General features: G+C 44.1%; 1 long non-coding RNA gene across 1 annotated transcript in view; it reads left to right on the top strand.

The window, feature by feature from the left end:
* Nucleotides 1–20,523, top strand: part of LOC135051167 (uncharacterized) — a 94,583-nt gene extending 74,060 nt beyond the window's left edge. Inside the window, exon 3 of the long non-coding RNA XR_010242090.1 lies at nt 20,469–20,523. This is a non-coding gene — a long non-coding RNA (uncharacterized LOC135051167). The remainder of the gene's footprint in view (nt 1–20,468) is intronic.
* Nucleotides 20,524–25,321: the final 4,798 nt, after the last annotated feature.

Here is a 25,321-nt window from a genome sequence, read left to right as displayed (position 1 = left end):
CAACAACAGCAGCAGCACCAGTAGGCGTATCACTCAAGGATCCTCCGGAGGAATCCCGGTTAGGAGAGGACTCGTCAGTCATGCCGATGACATGGCCTAAAGGACTACTGATGTTCCTGGCTGAGTAGGAAATGGACGTTGAGGGAGTTGGTGGTGTGGCTTGCAGGAGCTTGGGTACAAGAGGTAGAAGGGATTTAGGTATCAGTGGACAGCTTACGCTCTTACCCAAAGTTTCTGAACTTTGACAGTGACTTCTGATGAATGCGTTGCAGGTGACGTATAAGGGAGGATGTTCCTAGGGGGTTAACGTCCTTACCCCTACTTATTACGGATTGACAAAGGCAACAGATGGCTTGACACCTGTTGTCCGGATTTGTGGAAAAATAATTCCACACCGAAGAAGTGGCTTTTTTGGTATTTTGCCCAGGCATGACAATGGGCTTTCTCATCCCACGGACAATAACTGTCTCAACTGGTGCTTTATTCTAACAAACCATATCAGAATCCTCATTGTCAACTTCCTCCTCAGCGCCAGCTACACCAATATCCTCCTCATCCTGGTGTACATCTACAGTGACATTCTCAATCTCAATATCAGTAACTGGACTGGCGGTGCTCTTCCCAGCACTTGCAGGGAGCGTACAAGTGGTGGTAGGAGCCTCCTCTTTCCATACAGTCTTAGGAAGGTCTAACCTAGACATCACAACCGTGGACACACTTGGATTCTCCTTGGGAATTTGTGATATCTCTGAATGCAGAGTTGTTTTTTCCTGTGCTTTAACGAGCTTCATTTTTTTTTTTTTTTGAGACGGAGGAATGCTTCCATCCTCATGAGAAGCTGAGCCACCAGTCATGAACATAGGCCAAGGCCTTAGCCTTTCCTTGCCACTTCATGTCGTGAATGACATATTGCCAGTTTTATGTTTCTCGTCAGATAATTTCTTTTTTGTGTGAATATTAATTACTGCTTCTCGGATTTTATACGCCCACTATGACATTGGGCATCGGCCTTAGCAGACGACTTTGATGCAATTGCATCGTCAATGTCATGACTGGTGGCAGCAGCAGCTTCAGCACTAGTACTAGGAACTGGAAGTGGTTCCTGATCTTCCACTATTTTTTCCTCCAAATTGTTGTTCTCCATTTCAGAGGACAGCACCCCTTTATTATTAAAGTACACAGAACAGTGCCCCTTTAAGTTCACAGTACTCCTGTGTACTTACAGCATACAGAGCCAGTGTAATATTATTTAAACAGCAGCACCCCTATATTTTACAGCATACAGGAGCAGTGTGCTTTTAATTTTAACAACTGCACCTCTGAATTTTTACAACATACAGTACCAGCAGCACCCTTATATTTTACAGCATGCAGCAGTGTTCTTTTAATTTTTAACAACTGCACCTGTGAATTTTTAGAACATACAGGGCCAGCAGCACCCTTATATTTTATAGCATACAGCAGTGTGCTTTTAAGTTTTAACAACTGCACCTCTGAATTTTTACAACATACACGGCCAGCAGCACCCTTATATTTTAAGACATACAGGAGCAGTGTGTTTTTAATTTTTAACGACTGCATCTCAGAATTTTTACAACACACATGGCCAGCAGCACCCCTATATTTTAAGACATACAGGAGCACTGTGCTTTTAATTTTTGACAACTGCACCCCTGAATTTTTACAACACACAGGACTTGCAGCACCCCTATTGTTTACAGCATACAGCAGTGTGCTTTTAATTTTTAACAACTGTGCCCCTTAATTTTTACAACATACAGGGCCAGTGTAATGTTATTTAAACAGCAACACCCCTATATTTTACAGCATACAGCAGTGTGCTTTTAAATTTTAACAACTGCACCCCTGAATTTTACAACATACAGGGCAACTGCACTCCTGAATTTTTATAGCACACAGGGCCAGTGTAATGTTATTTAACAGCAACACCCCAATATTTTACAGAATACAGCAGTGTGCTTTTAATTTTTAACTGCACCCCTTATTTTTTACAACATACAGGGCCAGCAGCACCCCAGAATTTTACAGCATACGAGTAGTCTGCTTTTCATTTTTCATTTTTTACAACATACAGGGCCAGCAGCACCCCTATATTTTATAGCATACAGGAGCAGTGTGTGTTTAAATTTTAACAACTACACCCCTGATTTTTTTTATAGTATACAGGGCCAGTGTAATGTTATTTGATCAGCACTGCCCCAATATTTTAAAGCATACAGCAGTGTGCTTTTAATTTTTAACTACACCCTTGAATTTTTACAAAATACAGGGCCAGCAGCACCCCAATATGTTAAAGCATACAGGAGCAGTGTTCTTTTAATTTTTAACAACTGCACCTCTGAATTTTTACAACATACAGGGCCAGCAGCACCCCTATATTTTAAGGCATACAGGAGCATTGTGCTTTTAAACTTTAACTGCACCCCTGAATTTAAATTGCATACACAGCCATTGTAATGTTATTTGAATTGCAAGACCCCTATATTTTACAGCATACAGCAGTGTGCTTTTAATTTTTAACTGCACCCCTGAATTTTTACAACACATAGGACCAGCAGCAACCCAATATTTTAAAGCATACAGGATCAGTGTGCTTTTAATTTTTAACAACTGCACTGCTGAATTTTTACAACATATAGGACCAGTGTAATGTTATTTGAACAGCAACACCCCTATATATTACAGAATACAAGAGCAGTGTGCTTTTAATTTTTAACAACTGCACCTCTGAATTTTTACAACATACAGGGCCAGTGTAATGTTATTTTAACAGCAACACCCCTATATATTACAGCATACAAGAGCAGTGTGCTTTCAATTTTTAACAACTTCACCTCTGAATTTTTACAACATACAGGGCCAGCAGCACCCCAATATTATACAGCATACAGGAGCAGTGTGCTTTTAATTTTTAACAACTGCACCTCTGAATTTTTACAACATACAGGGCCAGCAGCACCCCAATATTAAATAGCATACAAGAGCAGTGTGCTTTTAAATTTTAACAACTGCACCCCAGATTTTTTATAGCATACAGGGCCAATGTAATGTTATTTGATCAGCAACACCCCAGTATTTTACACCATCAGCATACAGCAATGTGCATTTAATTTTTAACTGCACCCATTATTTTTACAACATACAGGGCCAGCAGCACCCCAATATGTTACAGCAAACAGGAGCAGTGTTCTTTTAATTTTTAACAAACTGACCACTGAATGTTTACAACATACAGGGCCAGTGTAATGTTATGTAAAGAGTAACACCCCAATATTTTACAGCATATAGCAGTGTGCTTTTAAGTTTTAACAACTGAACCCCTGAATTTTTACAACATACAGGGACAGTGTAATGTTATTTGAACAGCAAACCCCTATATTTTATAGCATACAGCAGTGTGCTTTTAATTTTAACTACTCTACCCGTGAATTTTTATAGCATACAGGGCAACTGCACCCCTGATTTTTTTATAGCATACAGGGCCAGTGTAATGTTATTTGATCAGCAACACCTCAGTATTTTACAGCATCAGCATACAGCAGTGTGCTTTTAATATTTAATTGCACCCTTTATTTCTGCAGCGGGGTACACTGGTATTCCACAGGAAATAACATCGGGGTGTAGAGTAGGATCTTGAGCCGAGGCACCAACAGGCTAAATGCTTTGACTGTTCCCAAGATGTTCAGCGCTGCCTCCTCTATAACCCCGCCTCCGTGCACAGGAGCTCAGTTTGTAAGTTGGTGCCTGAAGAGATACTTTAAAGAAGATAGAAGACTTCAAGGGCTGCAGCAGGACCTGCTGGAAATTGCGATCCGCCATGGCCATTAGGAGGCGGGCCGCGCACGCTGGCGTGGACACTGTGACAGTACAGGGACCCCACTAGACCACCAGGGCAAGGGCACAGGTCAGATTTGGCTATAATCCATTTTATTAAGGCTCGCAGCACCTGGTGGTGAAGTCCATCAAGGGGATAAGGCTCTGACCTGTAGCCCCACCCCCAGCCCCTGGGCACCAATTAGAGTAAATGTTCCCTTCCCTGGAGCTGCATCTCTATGTCTCTCTCACTCCCTGTCAGTGTTTGGGCACCATTACACACAGCTGCGCTGATTCTGTGACTGCTGGGTGATGCCTCCTCTGTAAAGCCGTCTGCATCATCAGCACTGTGCATTTACAGAACACTTAAGTATTCTACATGTCGTTTAGACAGTGTTAGTTAATAATAAGTTCATACTTCAGGGTTATTTAGTACAAGTACCCTGTGATAATCATCCAGTTTTTACTGTGCATTGATATATCTGTTTATATACATAGCTTTACTTAGTAATAGTATTGCTAGTCCAGTGCAGTTTTATTGTTTGTCATAATTCCAGCATTGTACATGTGACTGTGTGTGTGTACATATAGCTGCTGGGTGATCTTAACTCCGTGTATCTCACTCCTACTGCTATCCCTATATTCTGTAAACTGAGGAGGCTCTGTGCGTCAGGGTTATTAGATAATATAGGTATTTCACAGGATATACGTATTTTGTATTTTTCTCCGTGTTTTTCAGTCAAATTTTACCTCAGAAATCCTCTGTTTGTGCTGTCACACAGCACGGGGGGGTTTGTGTTAGGTAGTATATCTGCTGATTATTGTACTGTGTCACCCGTGGTTTACGCTTTCATATCATGTCAGCTACAGGGGGCGATGGGTCGGGGGCTGATTCTGCCATGCGCGGCTATGATGTCCCAGATGCATTTGAGGATAACACAGCTGCAGAGGGTTTAGGTTTTGGGGGTTCTGTACCCCCTGGTCAGTTTGTAACAACGGGGGCACATCAGGGCCTGCCTTGGGCTGCCTTTTCCAATTTACTGACTACACTGGTAACTAGACTTGCGCCCCCTATGGGACCTCCTGCGCCCGCTTAGGACTCCTCCTGAGTGGACAGATGCTCTGTCCACTAAGTTATAGCAATTGAATAACTCTTTGGATAAATGTATTTCTGACCCTTGCCCGCCTAGGACTAAACCTAAGCAGTCCTCTAAGCGGGCTGTTACTTCCTCTCAATCCACGCATGTTCCGGATACCTCTTCCGATGAAGATGGCGTGTATACTGACCTCACAGACTCAGGACATGACGTTTATGATGGGGAATCTGTTATACAGGTGGATGTGCCTGATCTATTAGAGGCTATCAGACTCATTCTTCAGATTGATGATGATCCTGAGCCTGCTACTACATCTAAGAAACCAGACAGGTTCAAATGTCAGAAGGTTACTAAATTGGTTTTACCTCATTCTGACCACTTGGTTGACATACGTCAGGAATCCTGGGAGAACCCAGAAAAGAACTTCACCCCACACAAGAAGATGCTAGCCTGCTATCCCCTTGCAGCAGAATTGAGTAAAAATTGTGAATCGCCACCGCCGGTGGATTCGCAAATCGCTCGGCTGGTGGTGTCATCTGCTCTGCCTGTCACTACTGTCACTTCTCTCAACTCAAGGAGCCGACGGATAAGCATGTGGAGGGATGCTTAAAAGCTATCTATACTCTTGCAGGGGCTGCGCATAGGCCAACCATTGCGGCTACTTGGGCCGCAGAAGCTATTGAGACGTGGGTTCAGGAAATAGAGGCTGAGTTTCCGTCCAATTTTTCAGAACATGCTAGACAATGTCTCTCTTATATTGTCATGGCATCTCATTACATTAAAGAAGCAGCTTCAGATGCAGGTATTCTGGCGGCCAAGGCTGCTACGACATCCATTTTGGCTCGCCGTATTCTCTGGTTGTGGTCCTGGTCAGTGGACTTGGACTCTAAGAAAACCCTGAAGGTGCTCCCATTTAAAGGAAACATCCTCTTTGGTGAGGATCTCAACAAGATTGTCGCTGACTTAGCTTCTGCTAAGACTGAATGTCTGCCTAGTACTACTCCTTAGGCCCTAAAGGCTAAGAGTACTTCCTTTCGTTCCTTTTGCCGTCTGGGAAAAGCAAAGGGTCAGGCATACCCGAAACAGTCTCGCACTTCCAAAACCACCAAGCCCAAGCCTAAATGTGCCTGGTCTGCCCATCAGCCGGCTTCCAAATCTGACAAGCCTGCGACATGAGGGGGCGTGACTCCCCCTGGGGGATCCCAGGGTAGGAGGCCGACTTCTACAGTTCACCCAGGTATGGTTGAAGACCACCTCAGACGCTTGGGTATGGGAAGTTGTCACTCACGGATATGCTATATCCTTCAAGACACGTCCCCCTCCTCGCTGTTGCCTGACGGACATCCCTTCGGATCAGGTGAAGGCAACAACTCTCCGTTTAGTGGTACAATCCCTCCTGGACACCGGAGTGGTAGTACCGGTGCCTCTGGCTCAGAGGGGCAGAGGGTACTATTCAACGTTGTTCCTAGTCCCCAAACCGAGAAGTTCTTCTCTGTCATTTGGATCTGACGGTCCAGTTTCTCATGGCTCATCAACTGGAAGAAATTATCCATGGTCCCTGCCCAGAGCATGATGCATCTGGGAGCGTTGTTGGGCACACACAACCAGAGGTTGTTTTTGTCACAGGAGAAAGTCCTGAAGCTTCAGGACAAGATAAGTTGCTGCCTCTCTCATCTGCGTGTGTCGATACACTTAGCGATGCAAGTACTAGGCCTCATGGTGTCGGCTTTCAACATGGTGGAGTATGCTCAATTTCATTCCCGCCCTCTGCAGAAACTGATTCTTGCCAAGTGGGATGGCCTGCCTCACCAGATCAGGTCTCAAATGATCTCCTTGTCTGTCACTGACTTGGTGGCTGCAGGACCATCGATTGAACAGGGGTCATCCCTTCTGGATCTCCAACTCGGTCCTTCTGACGACGGATGCCAGTCTGAGGGGGTTGGGGCGCGGTGTTGGAGCAACACTCTCTTCAGGGTAAGTGGACCAGGGAGGAGTCTCTCCTCCCGATAAACATTCTGGAATTGCGGGCAGTGTTCAATGCTCTGAAACTGGCCTGGCATCAGGTACTGAACAGGCTTGTTCAAGTACAGTCAGACAACGCCACCACCGTGGCGTACATAAATCATCAAGGCGGCACTCGAAGCCACATGGCAATGTTGTAAGTGTCAAAGATTCTTCAATGGGCGGAACGCCATCTGCCAGCCATATCGGAAGTGTTCATTCCGGGGGTCCTCAACTGGGAAGCAGACTTCATCAGTCATCAGGACGCACACACCGGAGAGTGGAACCTTCATCCAGAATTATTTCAACTCCTAGTGGACAAGTGGGGTCTACCAGATGTAAACCTGATGATGTCTCAGCACAATCACAAGGTTCCGGTCTTTGGAGCAAGAACAAGGAATTCTCAAGTGGCATTCGTGGACGCACTGGCAATTCTATGGAACTTTCAGCTGCCGTACGTGTTCCCTCCGGTGTCACTCCTGCCCAGAGTAGTGAGGAAGTTCAAGCAAGAAGGAGGAATCCTTCTTCTAATAGCTCCAGCATGGCCCAGACGGCATTGGTTCTCAGACCTACAGGGTCTCTCGCTAGAGCGTCCTCTTCTGCTTCCGCAACAACCAGACCTCCTCATTCAGGGCCCTTGCGTGGCTCTTGAAGCTTCCGTACAGAGGGCCAAAGAATTTTCTGAGGCGGTCATTCACTCTATGTTGAAGGCCCGTAAGCTGGCTTCTGCTTGGATTTACCATAGGGTCTGGAATTCTTACTTTGCTTGGAGCACATCTAACAATCACAACGTTTACAAGTTTAGTACGGCCAAACTTTTGGCCTTCCTACAACAGGGCCTGGACTTGGGCCTTCGGCTGGCCTCCCTCAAGGTTCATATTTTTGCCTTGTCGGTATGGTTTCAGAGAAAAATTGTGACTCTGCCTGATGTTCACACCTTCACTCAGGGTGTTTTACGGATTCAACCTCCCTATGTCCCACCTGTGGCTCCTTGGGATTTGTTGGTGGTTCTGGAGGCTTTGCAAGAGTCTCCGTTTGAACCTCTTCAATCTGTGGACCTTAAGTGGCTTTCCTTCAAGGTCTTGTTTCTGCTGGCTATTGCCTCTGCTAGACAGGTATTAGATTTGGGTGCCTTGTCTTATAGGTCCCCCTATCTGATTTTTCACCGTGACCGGGCGGTTCTTCGTACTCGTTCTGGTTATCTACCTAAGGTGGTGTCTTCTTTCCACCTTAACCAGGAGATTGTGGTTCCGGCCTTTGTATTTCCGTATTTATCCTCCAAAGAGCGCTCTTTGGATGTAATACGGGCTCTCCGTATCTATGTGAAGAGGACATGCTCTGTTAGGAAGTCTGATTCTCTCTTTGTACTGTTTGATTTTCACAAACGTGGCTGGCCTGCTAACAAGCAGACCTTGGCCAGATGGATTAGAATGGTGATTGCACATGCTCATGTACAGGCTGGCCTTCCAGCTCCTGCTACCATCAAAGCCCATTCTACTCGGTCTGTTGGACCTTCTTGGATGGCTCGCCGTGGTGCGACCCTTGAGCAATTGTGCAAGGCGGCTACGTGGTCCTCAGTGAACACATTCATAAGGTTCTATGCCTTCGATACTATCGCCTCCCAGGATGCTTCTTTTGGACGCTGGGTTCTTGTGCCCACTACAGTACGTCCTCTCCCATAAGGAACTGCTTTAGGACATCCCCGATGTTATTCCCTGTGGATCCCCAGTGTACCCCGCTGCAGAAAAGGAGATTTATGGTAAGAACTTACCCTTGTTAAATCTCTTTCTGCAAGGTACACTGGATTCCACAGGGCACCCAGCCTGACGCACTTAGCTTCTTTAGGTTGGAATGGCATTAGCCACTGATACCTTCTCCTGTCGTGAGAATGTGGTGTACATGGCTACTAACGGCTGTCGTCTCTTTTGCCTGCTACTGCATTGGACTGGTTAACGAATCTGAGCTCCTGTGCACAGAAGCAGGGTTATAGAGGAGGCAGCGCTGAGCATCTTGGGAACAGTCAAAGCTTTTAGCCTGTTGGTGCCTCAGATCAAGATCCTATTCTACACTCCAATGTTATTCCCTGTGGAATCCAGTGTACCTCGCAGAAAGAAATTTAACAAGGGTAAGTTCTTACCATAAATCTCCTTTTTTACAGCATACAGCGCCAGCAGCACCCCAATATGTTACAGCATACTGGAGCAGTGTCCCCTGAATTTTTACAACATACAGGGCCAGTGTAATGTTATTTAAACAGCAACACCCCAATATTTTACAACATGCAGCAGTGTGCTTTTAATTTTTAACAACTGCACCCCTAAATTTTTACAACATACAGGGACAGTGTAATGTTAGTTGAACAGCAACACCCCTATATTTTACAGCATACAGCATTGGGCTTTTAATTTTAACAACTCTACCCCTGAATTTTTATAGCATACAGGGCAACTGCACCCCTGAGCGGGACCAGAGGGGATTGTAAGTATAAGTTTGTTTGATCTCACTTGCACATTTTATCCTGATGATGGGGTATCATTCCCCGAAACATTGAAATTATTGCACTGTTGTGTGTGCACTAAAGTTTCTTTTGCAAACAAGTCTTGGAGTGCCGCCTCATTCTTATATATATATATATATATATATATATATATATATATATATATTGTATACATGTGGGATGCAATCAGAATACTGGCAGCAGGATCCCGACTTTCAGTATTTTTACGAATGCAGAAAGTGAGTACTGGCCCTGGGGTTAGAGATGGGCATAATGGGGGGATTAGGATTATTCTGTGGATTGGAGGATTAGGATTAGGCTGCGGGAGAGGCTGGTTAGGGTTAGATAGCCGAAGGGGACTGTTAGGGTTACGGCAAGTGGTAGTGTTTTTAGGGTAAAAACACTTATAGTAATCCATTGGAATTGTAAACCATCAGGATCCTGCTGGTGTTCTATATATATATATATATATATATAGTGATAGAATGAAGCTGGTGCTAGGGGACATTAGTGTGACCAAGTTTGAAAAGGGACATGATATCGTCTAGGTGGGGTTGTGAAAACCAATAATGGCTAGTGGAAGATCGGAGGGTTGTGTCCATACCTGCAAGAAGCAGACAGGACTCGGATTTGCAAATTAACTGCACCTTGTTAGATAAAGCTGATGAAGTAAGTTAGTGCCCTGGAAGAGGGTTAGTGTTATGTGTGCAGCAGCTGCAAATCTGTCAGTTTTGGAATCCCTGCTTCAAGTCATCAGTGCACCATTTCAGCCAGTCTTGCACATTGCCTCAGTCATCCATCCCCTGTCCAGTTTTGCAAACGGCAGTCTAATCCAGAGGTTCCCAAACGCGATCCTCAAGGCACCCCAACAGTCCTGGTTTAAAATGTATCCATGCTTGGCCACAGGTGACTTTAAACTTGGACTGTTGGGGTGCCTTGAGGACTGCTTTTGGGAACCTTTGGTCTAATCACACAGACCTTTCTGCAAGTTCATTTCCATTCAGTACCTGCAACTTTGTATTCAGCCTCCAAACAAAGTCTTATGAATCCTGCCAAATTCCAGCTCTGATATCCAGAATATACAGCCTGCAAGTTTAAGGTTCCCTCTGTAATCCAGCTCAGCTCTCATCAAACCTGCCTGCCATTAGCCCTGCTATGTCAGTCACTCTGCAATCAACCCCTGCCTTACCAACTGCATTTCTCCAGCTAAATTATTCTGTTAATACCTTGTGGACTCATGTGCAGATACCAGGTGACCCAGGCAGGGGGCCATGACCTGCACATCGGGGACAGTGAAGCCCAAATCCCCTTGTGGGGTTCCCTGGTGAACACCCCCCGGTGTGTTAGACTCTGTGCCCCTGTTCTGGGTCGCACCAACCACCTGGTGTTTGCTTTTAGAATTCAGGTGCTTCCTAACAGTTAGGCTGTTAATTATTTTCTGTTACAGTATGCTGCCAACATTAAAGCACTGTTTATTTATGAAAACCCAGAAAAGTTGTATGGTGACCCTGATTTGAGCACCTAAATACTGCACAACTGACTACACTACCGAGCAAAATACCCCAGAACATCACATAACGGTGGATAATTGGCTTTCCATTGAGATTTATGCAGAAATATGTGGAATGCAGAAGCAGGTTAATGAAGCAAATAGAAGTCACTTGCATGATAACCCAAAGAGATGGTGAGTGTCCTTCAATAAAACTACCCACTTGGGTCAGTGAAACTCATCCGGACTATTTTTCCTTCACTATACATTGTTAAAAGACCCCAAGACTACCTGGACCATCCTCCGAACTCACAATCTACACAAGCCTTTGGGATATTTTTGTATTATTTATGGACAAGATACATCTCACTGTGTATACTTGAGGGCTTCGATTTTACAGGACTTTATTTATTTATTTATTATTAACAGTTTCTTATATAGCACAGCATATGCCGTTGCGCTTTTTATTTTTTTAAGGGATTATCCCTCTAGCGGCAAACGCTTACAGTAACTATATTCCAACTCAAACCTGCTTTTGCATCAGGTATCTTTCCTCAAACTTGATAGCAAATGACCCTCTCCAGTTATATCATGCTTTGTCAATGGCGTGGTCTACGGATTTACCTAATGTAACTGATTTTCATGACATTAATTATCCTGCAGACAACATACTGAAGGTATTAGGCTTCTCTACACTACAAGAGGTCCACTTAAAAATTCTTCACCTTGTTTCACAGGTATAATGCCAATACATGTTTCAAGAGGAATCTAGTCATTGCAATAAGTGCAGTGACTCACACAGGATGCAGTCAATTTACTGGCTGTCGAGATCCCGGCGTTCAGGAGACTGACGCTGGAATCCTGACACCCAGTGATATCCTGATAGTTAGAACCATGACCACTGCCAGGTATTGCCACTCAGTTGGTGGGTCCATGCCACTAACTGAGTGGGAATAGAACCTGCAGTGAACGAAGCGAGTCTCTGTGCTCTTGTTAACCAATCAAGCTATCTCACAAAATATAAATAATTCCATATTACATCCCTCCTTTAATATAAAGTTCTAAACACAGGAAATTCTGAAAAACAACAAACAGTCTATACTCCTGTTTGTCTCTGTAACTTTTACACAGAGACACAAGAATACTCCCCTGGACTGCATCTCAAAGAAATTGTTTGGCCAGAGACACCCTTGGTGGTGCTGAGGTCATTAACATATAATTTCCAATGTGAGTATGTCCCAAAGGCAATTTGTTCCAAAATGTCAAAGCCTTTTAAAACAATGGGGGTAATTCAGAGTTGATCGTTTACTCTGAAATGCGGGAGGACGCCCAGCACAAGGCTAGTCTGCCCCGCATTTCAGGCCCTGCAACCCCCCCCCCCCATTGGCGGCGATGCTTTTGTACCTGACAAGTAGCTCCCTGCCAGAACAGCTCCTGTGCACTAGCAGGGGGCTAACCGCAACGTCTCGGGTCGACGCCGCTGCGTGTGACATCGCGCAGCTGCCGCGGCCCCCCACAAATGGTCCGGATATGTCTCTGTTGTTCATACCATGCCCCGCTCTAATGCCGTTGGCATGCGCCCTCCCGCCCCGCAACCACCTCTGCTTGTTAATCAGGCAGAAGCAATCGCACCAGTGAGATGCTGATAGCATCTCACTGGCTGCACTGCGCATAGTAATTCATACTGTGATCGCTGCCGCTGCAGCAATGCAGTCTGAAGTACCCCCTATATACCTTAAATATGCCTCATAAGTGCATTGTCTGTGCATTTACACAAGCATTCCCATAATTCTCCAACTGCACACAGCGCACTGAATATAACAGGTTAAGAACATTGGGGCAGATGTATTAACCTGGAGAAGGCATAAGGAAGTGATAAACCAGTGATAAGTGCAAGGTGATAAACGCACCAGCCAATCAGCTCAAATATGTAAATCAACAGTTAGGAGCTGATTGGCTGGTGCGTTTAGCACCTTGCACTTATCACTGGTTTATCACTTCCTTATGCCTTCTCCAGGTTAATACATCTGCCCCTTAATTACCTATACATTTGCAGCAGGTGGTGCCTAGCGTCAATTCATCCATTTAGAAAATGGTGAATGCACAATGGGGGTCATTCTGACCCGATCGCACGCTGCAGTTGTTCGCAGCACAGCGATCGGGTTGGAACTGCGCATGTGGGTGCCGGCGCATACCAGACGGCCTAAGGCCGTCGTTACCTAGCGATTGCCTCTGCCTGATTGACAGGCAGAGGCGGGAGGGGGCGGCATGGCGGCGTTTGGCCGCCGTTTTTGGGGGGCGGTCCGGCCAATGCAGGCGTGGCCAGACCATGCGGTGGGTGGGCCACAGCGGCTGCGTGACATCACACGCAGCCGCTGCAACCCGGGGCAGCGACGAGTAAATCCCGGCCAGCCGCAGGAGCTGCGCTGGCTGGGAGTTATTCTTCAAGTACAAAAGCATCACCGCTGAGCGATGCTTTTGTACTTGTGTGTGGGGGGCCGGACTGACCTGCGGGGTGGACTAGCCCTGTGCTGGGCGTCCCCCCGCATGTCTGGGAAGATGATCATAGCTGTGCCAAATTTAGCACAGCTACGATCAACTCGGAATGACCCCCAATGAGTTTATCCTGTGTGCTGGATCTCTGCCCACAGCCAGTTTTTCATTTTCAGTCAGTTTTGTCGACCTCACTACTCACAATATTGATTAAAACTGTATTGCAAATTAGTAATGTATTAGAGCAATAAACAATAAAACATTTTTTACGATTTATAATATATTGGAATACTTTGCTAGCAAATTTCAAGTTAATCCTTTCAATAACCACTACAAGGTGTAACATTACTATACTTTGGTAGTATGTGTCATATCTGCTTCTTTTTATTATATGTGATGTAACAGTTATAAAAACAAAATGTGAATGTTATTTGCAAGCACTAAATACTGTTAAAGAAAATTATTTGTAGTTTATCAGAACTATCTGCAATATTCTATATGCTGTATGCGGACTTTATAGGAACAGTATAGACAGAGCCGGCCCTAACCAATATGATGCCCTAGGCAATATTTTGTCTGGTGCCCCCTAGCACCTCCGCTGGTTCCGCCTCTGACCTTGCACCTCTTTGCCAGCACCATCACCCCTCATCCATTCCATAGCAGTCCTTATTTTGGTATTTGTACCCCCTATATTTTAAATAGGAACAGTTTGCACATTTGGTACACAGCCCAAAAAGTGGTGTGTTTTTGCTGGCAAGGGGCATGGCCACACAATAGTAACCCCAATTCCAATTACGCCACACAGTACTGCAACTTTATTCACATTTGATCATGTGATAGTGTCCATAATTCATATTACATCCCACAGTAGTATCACTTTACCTTATAAACGTTACTACTCACAGTAGAGCCCCTTATTCACATTACATCACACTGAATTGCTCCTTATTCGCATGACACCACACCCTATTGCTCTTTATACACATTAGATGACACAGTAGTGCCCTTTCTATATGCAACGCCACATAGTAGAGCACCTTATACACATAATGCCTCACAGTAATGCCCCTTACACATATGAGACACATTATTAATGTCCTTATAAACATAATGCGCCTTACACATTATGACAACCTTTATTAATGCCCTTTTACACATAATGTCCCTTACACACATGCCGCACATTATTAATGCCCTTATACACATAATGACACACATAGTGCCCCCTACACATTTGCTGCACATTATTAGTGCCCCTATACCCATATTGACACACATACAGTAGTACCCTGTTACACATATGCCGCACATTATTAATGCCCTTATACACATAATGACACACATAGTGCCCCTTACACATATGCCACACATTATTAATGCCCTTATACACATAATGACACACATAGTGCCCCCTACACATATGCTGCACATTATTAGTGCCCCTATACACATAATGACACACATACAGAAGTACCCTGTTACATGTATGCCACACATTATTAATGCCCTTATACACATAATGACACACATAGTGCCCCTTACACATATGTTGCACATTATTAATGCATTTTTACATGACACACATAATGCACCTTACAAATATTCCGAACACTACTGCACAACCAACCCACTCACATGCACACAGCACTCACACTGCCACTAACACAGCACTTAACACTGCCACTAACACCTCTGCCTTTGCTTGGATACAGATGTGTCCTCATAAATCTTCCCTCAATGCTAACGTCGGGGACTTTTTATGAAAATGCATCTTATTTGCATTGCTATGTGGCTAGGATGCACAAGCAGTTTCTGCTGATTAAAATGATATGCAGCATGCCTATGTACTGTGTGAGACTGTGGCTGTATCTGCATATGAAATGCTACATACAGAATATAGGCATGCTGCCTATCATTTTAATCAGTAGAAGCTGCTGATGCCCCTAGGCATATCAAATGCCCTGGGCAATTGCCTAGTTTGCCTATGCCTATGGCCGGCTCTGAGTATAGAGAATCTGTATATGCTTCTATAGGAATGCATGTCAGTTTAACAGAAACTATGGTTGGCTAAGTACACAATGCATTTGTTTTCCAGTTAGAGGATATGAATGAGCTGATTAAGCCATCCTTTCTTGTTGTTCTTCTGAATCATTGGCCCCAGGAGGAATATGTCAGGCTTTAATACATCTGAATATCTTCTGCTTCTTAGCTCTTGTTTTTATTTTTCATATCTCCTTGATGAGTTCAGACAGCCAAGGTTTAGAGGGCATGAATATAGATCAAGCCAGGCTGGACACATAAACTCCCATACAACGTCATTCTCATTATTTTGATTCTGACAATGACTCAAGTAATTAAGGCAGTGCATTTCACTCCTGTCATTCATAGAATGCCTGCACATGGGAATATATATTTTAGGAACAATACCCGTGAAAATGTGACATTTCTGCTGTTCTTACCAGTGCAAATTAAAATTATCCAGACATTTTGTTTAATATAATTAAAATGGGCACATTATTTAAGTAGAAAAACGTTATGTGCATGATATTCAATACATAATGAGATACATTTGACACCCCAATGACCCTGCATCAGTGTAACCATGTTTATTCCACTATCTAAGTATTATCTGACATCCTGGTTGTTTCCATTCACATAATGACAGCACACCAGCCACATGCAGCCCTGTCCTTACATAGGCCCTCATTCTGAGTTGATCGCTCGCTAGCTATTTTTAGAAGCCATGCAAACGCATAGTCGCCGCCCACGGGGGAGTGTATTTTCGCTTTGCAAATGTGCAAACGCGTGTGCAGCCAAGCAGTACAAAAACATTTTGTGCAAAACAAGACCAGCCCTGTAGTTACTTATTCTGGCCCTCATTCTGAGTTGATCGCTAGCTGCCATTGTTCGCTGTGTAGCGATCATTTAAAAAAACAGCAAAACTACACATGCGTATTGGCCGCAATGCGCATGTGCGGCGTACGGGTACAAAGTGCATCATTCTTTTGCATTGCTTCTAGTGACGATTCGATTCGCACAGCCAATCATAAGGAGATTGACAGGAAGTGGGCATTTATGGGTCTCAACTGACCATTTTTTGGGAGTGTTTGGAAAAACGCAGGTGTGTCCAGACGTTTGCAGGGCAGGTATCTGACATCAATTCCAGGACCTTCGTCGCAGCAATCATCGCACAGAATAAGTAACTACAGGGCTGGTCTTGTTTTGCACAAAATATTTTTGTACCGCTCGGCTGCACAGGCATTCGCACACTTGCAAAGCGAAAATACACTCCCCCATGGGCGTCCACCATGCATTTGCATGGCTGCTAAAAGTAGCTAGCAAGCGATCAACTTGGAATGAGGGCCTCTATGCGATGATTGCTTCGACAAAGGTCCCGGAATTGACGTCAGATACCCGCCCTGCAAACGCCTGGACACGCCTGTGTTTTTCCAAACACTCCCAGAAAACGGTCAGTTGACACCCATAAACGCCCTCTTCCTGTCAATCTCCTCGCGATCTTCTGTGCAAATGGAATCGTCACTAGAAGCAATGCAAAACAACGATGCTCTTTGTACTCGCATGCCGCGCGTGCGCATTGCGCCCCATACGCATGCGTAGTTTTGCCATTTTTTTAAATGATCGCTATGCAGCGAACAACGACAGTTAGCGATCAACTCAGAATGAGGACCATAGCCACATGAGAGGACAGGTCACTGCCTCCCACAAGCACATCCCTGAAATACTTGGTGCTGCAGTAAATATTATGTTCTGAACAGGGCTGTAGAGAGTGATGCTGGGTCCAGTCATTGCAGTCACTCCCATCCTGCACATCATACAGGCAGGGGAGCCTCCATTGACACACCACATCCCAGCACACAGGACCATACGCTCGGCTGGGGAGAGAAGCTGCTGCCACTAACAGGTAAGAATTGGGGAGTGGGAGGCAGTATACTCCTCTAACAAGCACAGGAAATTATACCAGCTCTTCCCCCCCATCTTGCCTTCCATAAATAAGTATGAGTTTCATTATAAAGGTTTTTTCTTCTTTAATGGAGTGATAGATTGATCTATGCCAAATCTTCTGACCAAACAGGAGTATTAATTACTACCTTCCATCTCCTGCTGTTGGTGACAGCTCTCTCTCCCTCCACTCCACCTCTGACAGTGGCTGGCAATGTGGAACTAAATTCAGCTGTTTAATACCTTGGACCATATGTGGCTGATGCAGAGTTGAACCCATGTTGATCTATAGTCTGTTTTCCCACTGCATATGCTCTGGAACATGGGCGCCAACAGAGTCATGCACTTCAGTTGTTCCTCTACTTGTGACCGAATGGATATCTATGGTCTGTAATGGGTCAATCAGATCTAGGGAATGTTCAGAACAAATTATTCAGAGTTGTCTTGAAGCATAAATGCTCCTGTTTTCAGATATTCTGTATCTTTTGCTCCAAGTCCCTATGTAACAAAGAGGAGGCGTCCATTACACATGTTTCTGTAAAGTCTCTGTAGAGTCACAGAGTAGAACGACTCCATTTATTCAGTCATCATACAACACGGTTAAGTGTCCCATTTTGGCAATGACATATGTGATATATGCTCATGATAGATTTAAAACTTTCATGATGCTGGTAAATCTTGTTAGCAAAATAGACCCTAATCCACTTTAGAATCCCCCTGCCTTTGTCAATCCTCCACTAAAGGTGGTTTCCACATTGTATACTAAACCTAAGGTCATATGTCCTATTTAATGCTTTCTTAATTTTCTCTCCTCCTCTCTGGAGGGCATGGTCGAGCTCTTCACGTCATTAGCACCTTCATCCCCCTTTGTGGCTTAATCCCACAAATCTCTGGTCCCTTTCCCTTTTCTTGTATTTCAAACCCTCTCTTATCTGAGGTCTGCCATTATGCTACTCAAGTCTTTTAACTCCTTTCCCTCTTTATTCTTCTCTACTTTTGTGTCAAAGTCGAAAAATATCATGATGCATACCCCTTGTACTAACCCCTCATGCACATGCACGCTGCTCGTGCACCTGTTCTCCCGTGCGTACACATACCCGCAAGTTGCGTAAGATCGCTCCGGCGATCGTGCGCATGAGATGTGTATTTACGGCGGAGTTTGTGAGCGTGTAGCGTGCGACTCGATCGTAGCATATTTAACCCAAATAGTGCCTTTTGTAGTTAATATTCCCCATGACCATGTCAGCGAGTATGATTAGTTTAAACTGTTCCTGGACAGAGAGATTCCTCTTTGCATGATAGGAAGAGTCAGATAAAGGTTGAAAGGTGGTGTCTAGTATCCAGCTGTAGGGTATTTTAAGAGTAACATTCCGGTGTTAGTTAGGAAAGGTTCGCTCGCTCCTGCGTATAGTTATGTACAGAAGTAGATTATGAACATTAACCGTATTTGCTGTAAATTACACATGCGGCGGGAATCCTGAGGATACCACCCACAAGAGCAGTTGGGGAAAGACACAGCCCACCTGTTCAAATCCACCTATGACCTTTGCTGTAATGTAGAGACACATCCCTGTGTCCAATGAACAATGAGATTACAGGTACCATTGTATTGTGAATGTATGTTGTGTATATAAAGACCACTGTTGCCTGGCCAGCCTCATGTCTCTGAAGGCTTTCTACCTGAACAGCTGAGGACTGGATTCCAGGTCGTGCATGCGAAAGATTCCCCACGTATGTATATTCTCTGTAGCCATTGTTCGTCTTATTCTCTGTTATTTCTGTTAGATTTCTGTGTTAGCTTGTAGTGTATAACTTGTATTGTTTTCCCCTTTTTCTCTGAATAATCCACGGCAGTGTTAGAGCTGCTGTGGTTTAAACCAAACCCGGTGTTGTGTTTTCACTTTCCTGCAAAGGGCTCTCTTAGCATCTCAATCGCTCAAACAGCATACACATTGTTGAGGTTTTTAAGCGATACATCATTACAGTATTTGACTACTAAGGTTTAGAGTATAAGTATATTCTTACTGTGTTTTATTAACAAGGTTTAAAGGTTATCTACTGTGTGTGCGCCCGCTGTGTGTATTCCGTACACTCAGCGCAGCGTGTGTACGCCAAGTGCGTACCACGTGCGGGACTCTGTATGCAAATAGCGTACAAAGTGCGCAGCACGTGCACATGGTCTGGCGGCCATAGCGGCTCCACGGTAATAGTGTATAGCTTTATGTTTAAAGATAATAATTGACATTATCATTTGTTACATAACTAAAAACTGCACCAGCACAACATTTTATTTCCCTAGATTGCTTTTATGCATCTGAATACATTTTATACATTTGTACTTGTGTAGCTAATCTCTAGTTTTCACCATTGTAGATCTTCAAATTAAAGTCATCTTGCAGGGAAAACATGGCTGCAGTCTACTCTTTAAAATGCACATTTCCCTAAAATTTACTTTCCAATCCCTTTAATTTAATTTAAATAAAATGTTCCTTATCTTTGTATATGGGCGCACAACTGAGAACATTCTTGCATCTAACCCACACTCAGGAAGTACCTCCCAGCTCATCAGCGGATGTACAAGATTATACCCATGAATATAAGTAAATCTTGATCGATTAATTCTTATTCTTCCCCATAACAAAGGATTTATTGGTACAAATATATCTACAAACAGGACAGCTGGGAAAATTATCAGGCCTGGGATTAAGGGGTGTGGCTGAGCACAAGGAAGGAAAGAATAAGTGGCCACACCCTGTTGAAAATATCTACACATCCTTCACATGCTGTGACAATGTCATGCTCTTTCTATTTAGGTTGGCGTAGCTATGCCAACTCTGATAGGTACCTCTTTTCTTCTCCCTTTTGATACCTGTGCGCAAAAATGGTGACTGCTCTATGGAGGCACATGCATTGTACTTTTTCGAATGATCCTAATTATCTGCATGTATACATTATTTGGATTAAGGAGAACTATGGTGATATGCAATAAAACACCTGCACTATTTAACCTCTGGTGATTTGAATTTATTGAATGTTTTAGGATTTGGTTATATTGGGCTCAAATATTCTAATTATTTTTTCATGATCTGATACTTAGCAGATGCCAGTAGAGTCCAACAGATCACATAGATTACCCTCAACATGATCTCCAGGTAATTTACATTGGTAATAATTTTTTTTTTTCAAATAAAAATATTAATGCTTAACATCTTTTCACGGCTATTGCTGCCTGTTAATGTGAATCTGTGGCTTGCAAAGACGCACAGTTCTTTTATCTGTCTCTATGTTACACAATTAGAATATATTATAATGATACAGAACTGTATAATTGAAAAACACTTCCCATGGCTTTGAACCTTACACTGTGTAAGACTTGCTATGCTTTGTTCCATAGATATCGGTAACAAGTTTGACTGTAAAACATTAGTTCATGATTTGGGTCTATCAGTTGAAAATTATATAAATGCAACAAATCAGAAACATAAACACATTGCCGTGTTTGTTTTAAGTAACAATAAGAATAGGTTATTGACACACTACAGAAGAGGCCAGGGCTACTTACAGCAATCACCTACTGAACCAGCAGAAAGCAGAAAGTTGTATTTAATCCCTCAGCGGTAGATAAAACCCATACCAATTATAACTGCATAATAAGGATTGTACTAGTGTATTATTTGAATCTCTAAAGAGCTTTGTGATCAAAAGATGAAAAGTGCTATCCTGCTGCATGGCTATTATTACTTCTGCTTAATGAAACTCATCTGTGCTTGCCTTCAACAGACTTTGTCAAGAAGATATATTTACTCTCTTTGTAAAGGACTGGTTCTAATAACAGAGGCAAGACCTTTTCTCTGAGATGTAAGAACATTCTTTTATTGGAAACTTCCCTTTTTATACCCTGCTCAACATCTCACATACAGGAATAGTGAACAAAGCATCTGCCACATAATCTATAGAACCTCTTCTGATGTTATTTCCCAAGCATCATTTTGGGATTAAAGCTGAGTGAGTAAAAGACAAAAAAAGGGAAAGCTATTTTATTAAAACATTATGTTAAAGACATCTAGTTTTTTTCAATGAAAGTAATTATAATTTAAAATATTAAAATAAAAGGCAGATAATTGTGCTATACAGTAGCGGTGATAAAATGTCATGGTCTTCCTCCATCGACCAAAAAGATGCAACCAAAATCATACAAAGTAATAAAAATATAAAAAAAACTCAAATACCAAAGCATAGCATGTCAATTCTGGATGCTGTTACATCACTGGACATGCCCATGTGTATACATCTCTCTGTTATTTGTTAAGGTGCCCATACACTAGTGTCATTCAGGCCTTTTTCATCTGATTCAGACGCATCTGGACGAGAAATAGGATGAAAAGTGACAAATCGCATGTGGATCCAAACCGATGCATGGTCCCTGCTCATCGGATCGGAGCCTGTAGATCGCAAGGGCTGCACTATAGATTTCTCGGATTCGGCAGCCTCCTGCAGCCTTGGCTAGGACTGCATACGATACATCATATGCAAAATAACTGCTCGTGATGTATTGTATGCGATCCTGCCACCTGGGAAGCTGACAGGAAGTTCAAGGGAGACATATGCAATTTCTCCCCTTGGAGAAGTATGGGGACCTTAAGTCTGTAAGGCAATCACTCTGGCTTGGCTAGCTGCATAACCTCAAAACCAGGGCCGGCGCTACCATTAGGCAGCTTTAGGCAGCTGCCTATGAGCGCCGGCCACTGGAGGGCGGCACTCCTGAATTAGTTGTACCTAAAATCTTAATGTGCAGGGCTGGCTAGCGGCGGCCGCAGTGCGGGTCTAACCAGCTGCAGCGACCACTATCAGTCACCCCCGGCCAGGGTGAACTGAGTCTGTCGCGCCCCCTGGGCTGATGGACCCCGGAACAAGCAGGAGCAGCAGCGCGATGCTGCTGTGTCCTAATACGGACAGGCAGCAGCATTCTCTCCTTCCTCCCCCTGCAGCCGTAGGCAGGGAGGTCCGATCGCTGCTCCCCGCCTTCCATGCTCCGTCAGCCGTCGCCGTTTTCCACCAACTGTTGGCCGCCCTCCTGCTCCTGGCACCCTTAAGTTGTAGTTACCTGACCCTGGCCGGCTCCGCATCCTGCCCTGCCACTGCATGCTCAGTGTATAGAGGGGAGTGCTGCCACGGAACCGCGCCGCACATATACAGTAGGACAAACAGCCCCAGCCACAGTCAGCAATAATATATATATATATATATACATATATATAAGAATAGAAAATAGATTATTGCGCCACTTGTGTACAACAACAGCAATTTAAGAACCAAAGGTATAAATATATCCAAAATAAATGACACTCCCTAAGGGTTAATACAGGGCGTCAGCTGTCCCCCAAAAACAGGGATGGTGGTTCCCTGTAGCAAGAGATTAATAACACACAGGGGGGTGGGGGATATAGCGACCAATGGCGTCTTAGAGAGATTCAGTAAAAGTAAGTAGATCTAAAAATATATATATATATAATATGATAAAAGAATAATCAAAATGAGTAGATCTAATAAATTTATTAACACATTAAACAAAAATAAAAAATGGATTAACAGCTATAATAACATTTGAGCAGCAAATCTCCTTAAAAAATGGGATAAAAACAGTATACACAATACAATATAATACCAGTTAAAATATGTAAAAAGATTTTAGCTTAACTTGGTATGAGGTCACTGCCAGGTTGCCTAATGCGTTTCATCATTCAGACTTCATCAATACGTCATTCAGACTTCATCAAGGGGTAAAACACCTTGATGAAGTCTGAATGACGAAACGCGTTGGACAACCTGGCAGTGACCTCATACCAAGTTAAGCTAAAATCTTTTTACATATTTTAACTGGTATTATATTGTATTGTGTATACTGTTTTTATCCCATTTTTTAAGGAGATTTGCTGCTCAAATTTTATTATAGCTGTTAATCCATTTTTTATTTTTGTTTAATGTGTTAATAAATTTATTAGATCTACTCATTTTGATTATTCTTTTATCAAATTATATATATATATTTTTAGATCTACTTACTTTTATTGAATCTCTCTAAGACACCATTGGTCGCTATATCCCCCACCCCCCTGTGTGTTAATATATATATATATATATATATATATATATATATGTATATACATATACATATATATATATTTATATAAATATATATATATATATATATATATATACACACACACACACACACACACACACTCAAGATCAGATTGTGGGACCCCCTGGGCTACCAGCTTGACTATCCATGATGTAGATGTAAAGGGAATACCAGATTCTGAACTTGAGTGTGTGTGTATATATATATATATATATATATATATATATTTTTTTTTTTTTAATATATATATATATTAATATATATATATATATATATACAGGGCTCGAAGTGGACCGGTATACAATGGTATGGCATACCAGCACTTCTTAGAGCACTGTGTCTGAAGACCCCCGCTGCATCGAGCTCTCGCTCCTGACCACGGCGTCGCTACTATTTCAAATCTGCCTCTCTTGCTTGGCTGCCGGTCTGCAACAGATTTGAAATAGCGCTGCGGTCATAGGAACGCGGTGCCGCCAACCACAGCAGGGCGAAAGGGTTACTAAAAGACCCCCTCTCGGGTGGGGACACATAAAAGGACCCACTCACTGCCATTCAGTGGCTGCCTGAGAGCTGAAAGGGCTGCGGAATAAGCGAGACATGGGGAGGCAGGGAACTTTAGCGGGAGGAGTAGAGTGGAGACTGGGGACACGGAGAGGGGCTGCCCCCAAGACCAGCCGCCCTGACTGAGAGAGGGGTACATCGTCCGGACAGCGAGGCCGGAAGAAGCGCCGCACCGCAGCTACCAGCGAGCACCATGGCAGACAAGGAGGGAGGGTAAGTGTGGACTGTGCAGAAATTTTGCGGCTCTTGTGCAGGAAACTCTAGAGGTGAGATCACAGTCGCCCTTTCACATAAGGAGGAGCGTCAGTGTGTGGCACCCTTGGTGCCCGTCTTCATCACCCAGAGTCCAGCAGAGCGGCAAAGGTTCCATGCACCTCACCCTATGCTGTTCCCTCTTTCTCCCTGTCTCTTTCTCCCGGCTCTGTCTCTGCGTCTCTCTCCCTCTGTCTCTCTCTCTCCCTGTGTGTGTGTGTGTGTGTGTGTCTCTCTCTCCCTGTCTCACTGTCTCCCTCTCTGCTTCTCTCTCCGTCTCACTCTCTCCCCCTTTCCCTCGCTTCTCTCTCTCCCCATCTGTCTCTCCCTGTCTGTCTTCCTCCCCTCTCTCTCCCTGTCTCTCTCTCTCACTCTCTCTGTCTGTCTCCCTCGTCTCTCTCCGTCTCTATTTCCCTTTCCCTGTCTATGTGTTCCTGTCTCTCTCTCTTTCCGTCTCTCTCCCTGGCTTCTCTCTCTCCCCATCTCCGTCTCCCTCTCCCTGTCTCTCTCCCGTGTCTCTCTTTCCCCGTCTCTTTCTCTCCATCTCTCTCTCTCCCTGTCTCTCTCTCACTTTCCCTGTCTGTGTCCCCATCTCTGTCTCCCTCTCCCTATCTCTCTCCCGCGTCTCTCTTTCCCCCCCTTTCTCTCCATCTGTCTCTCTCCCTCGTCTCTCTCTCCCTCGTCTCTCTCCTCCCTGTATCTCTCCCTGTCTCTGCATCTCTCTACCTCTCCCTCGCTTCTCTGTCTCCCTGTCTCTCCCTGTCTCTCTCTACTGTCTCTCTCACCCCCTCCATGTCCCTATCTCTGCATCTATCTCTCTGTCTCCCCTCCCTCGCCCCCCTCGCCCCTCTCTCCCCATCTCCGTCTCTCCCTCGTCTCTCTCTGTCCCTCGTCTCCCTCGTCTCTGTCCCTCCCTCATCTCTCTCTCTCTGTCTGTCACTCTCTCTATCTGTCTCTCCCTGTCTCGCTCTCTCTTCCTCGTTCATCTCTCTCAT

The sequence above is a fragment of the Pseudophryne corroboree genome, chromosome 2, assembly GCF_028390025.1.
Source record: "Pseudophryne corroboree isolate aPseCor3 chromosome 2, aPseCor3.hap2, whole genome shotgun sequence".
NCBI classification, from domain to species: domain Eukaryota; kingdom Metazoa; phylum Chordata; class Amphibia; order Anura; family Myobatrachidae; genus Pseudophryne; species Pseudophryne corroboree.
The sequence above is the reverse complement of the archived record's forward strand: the minus strand, read 5'-3'. Positions and strand labels throughout refer to the sequence as shown.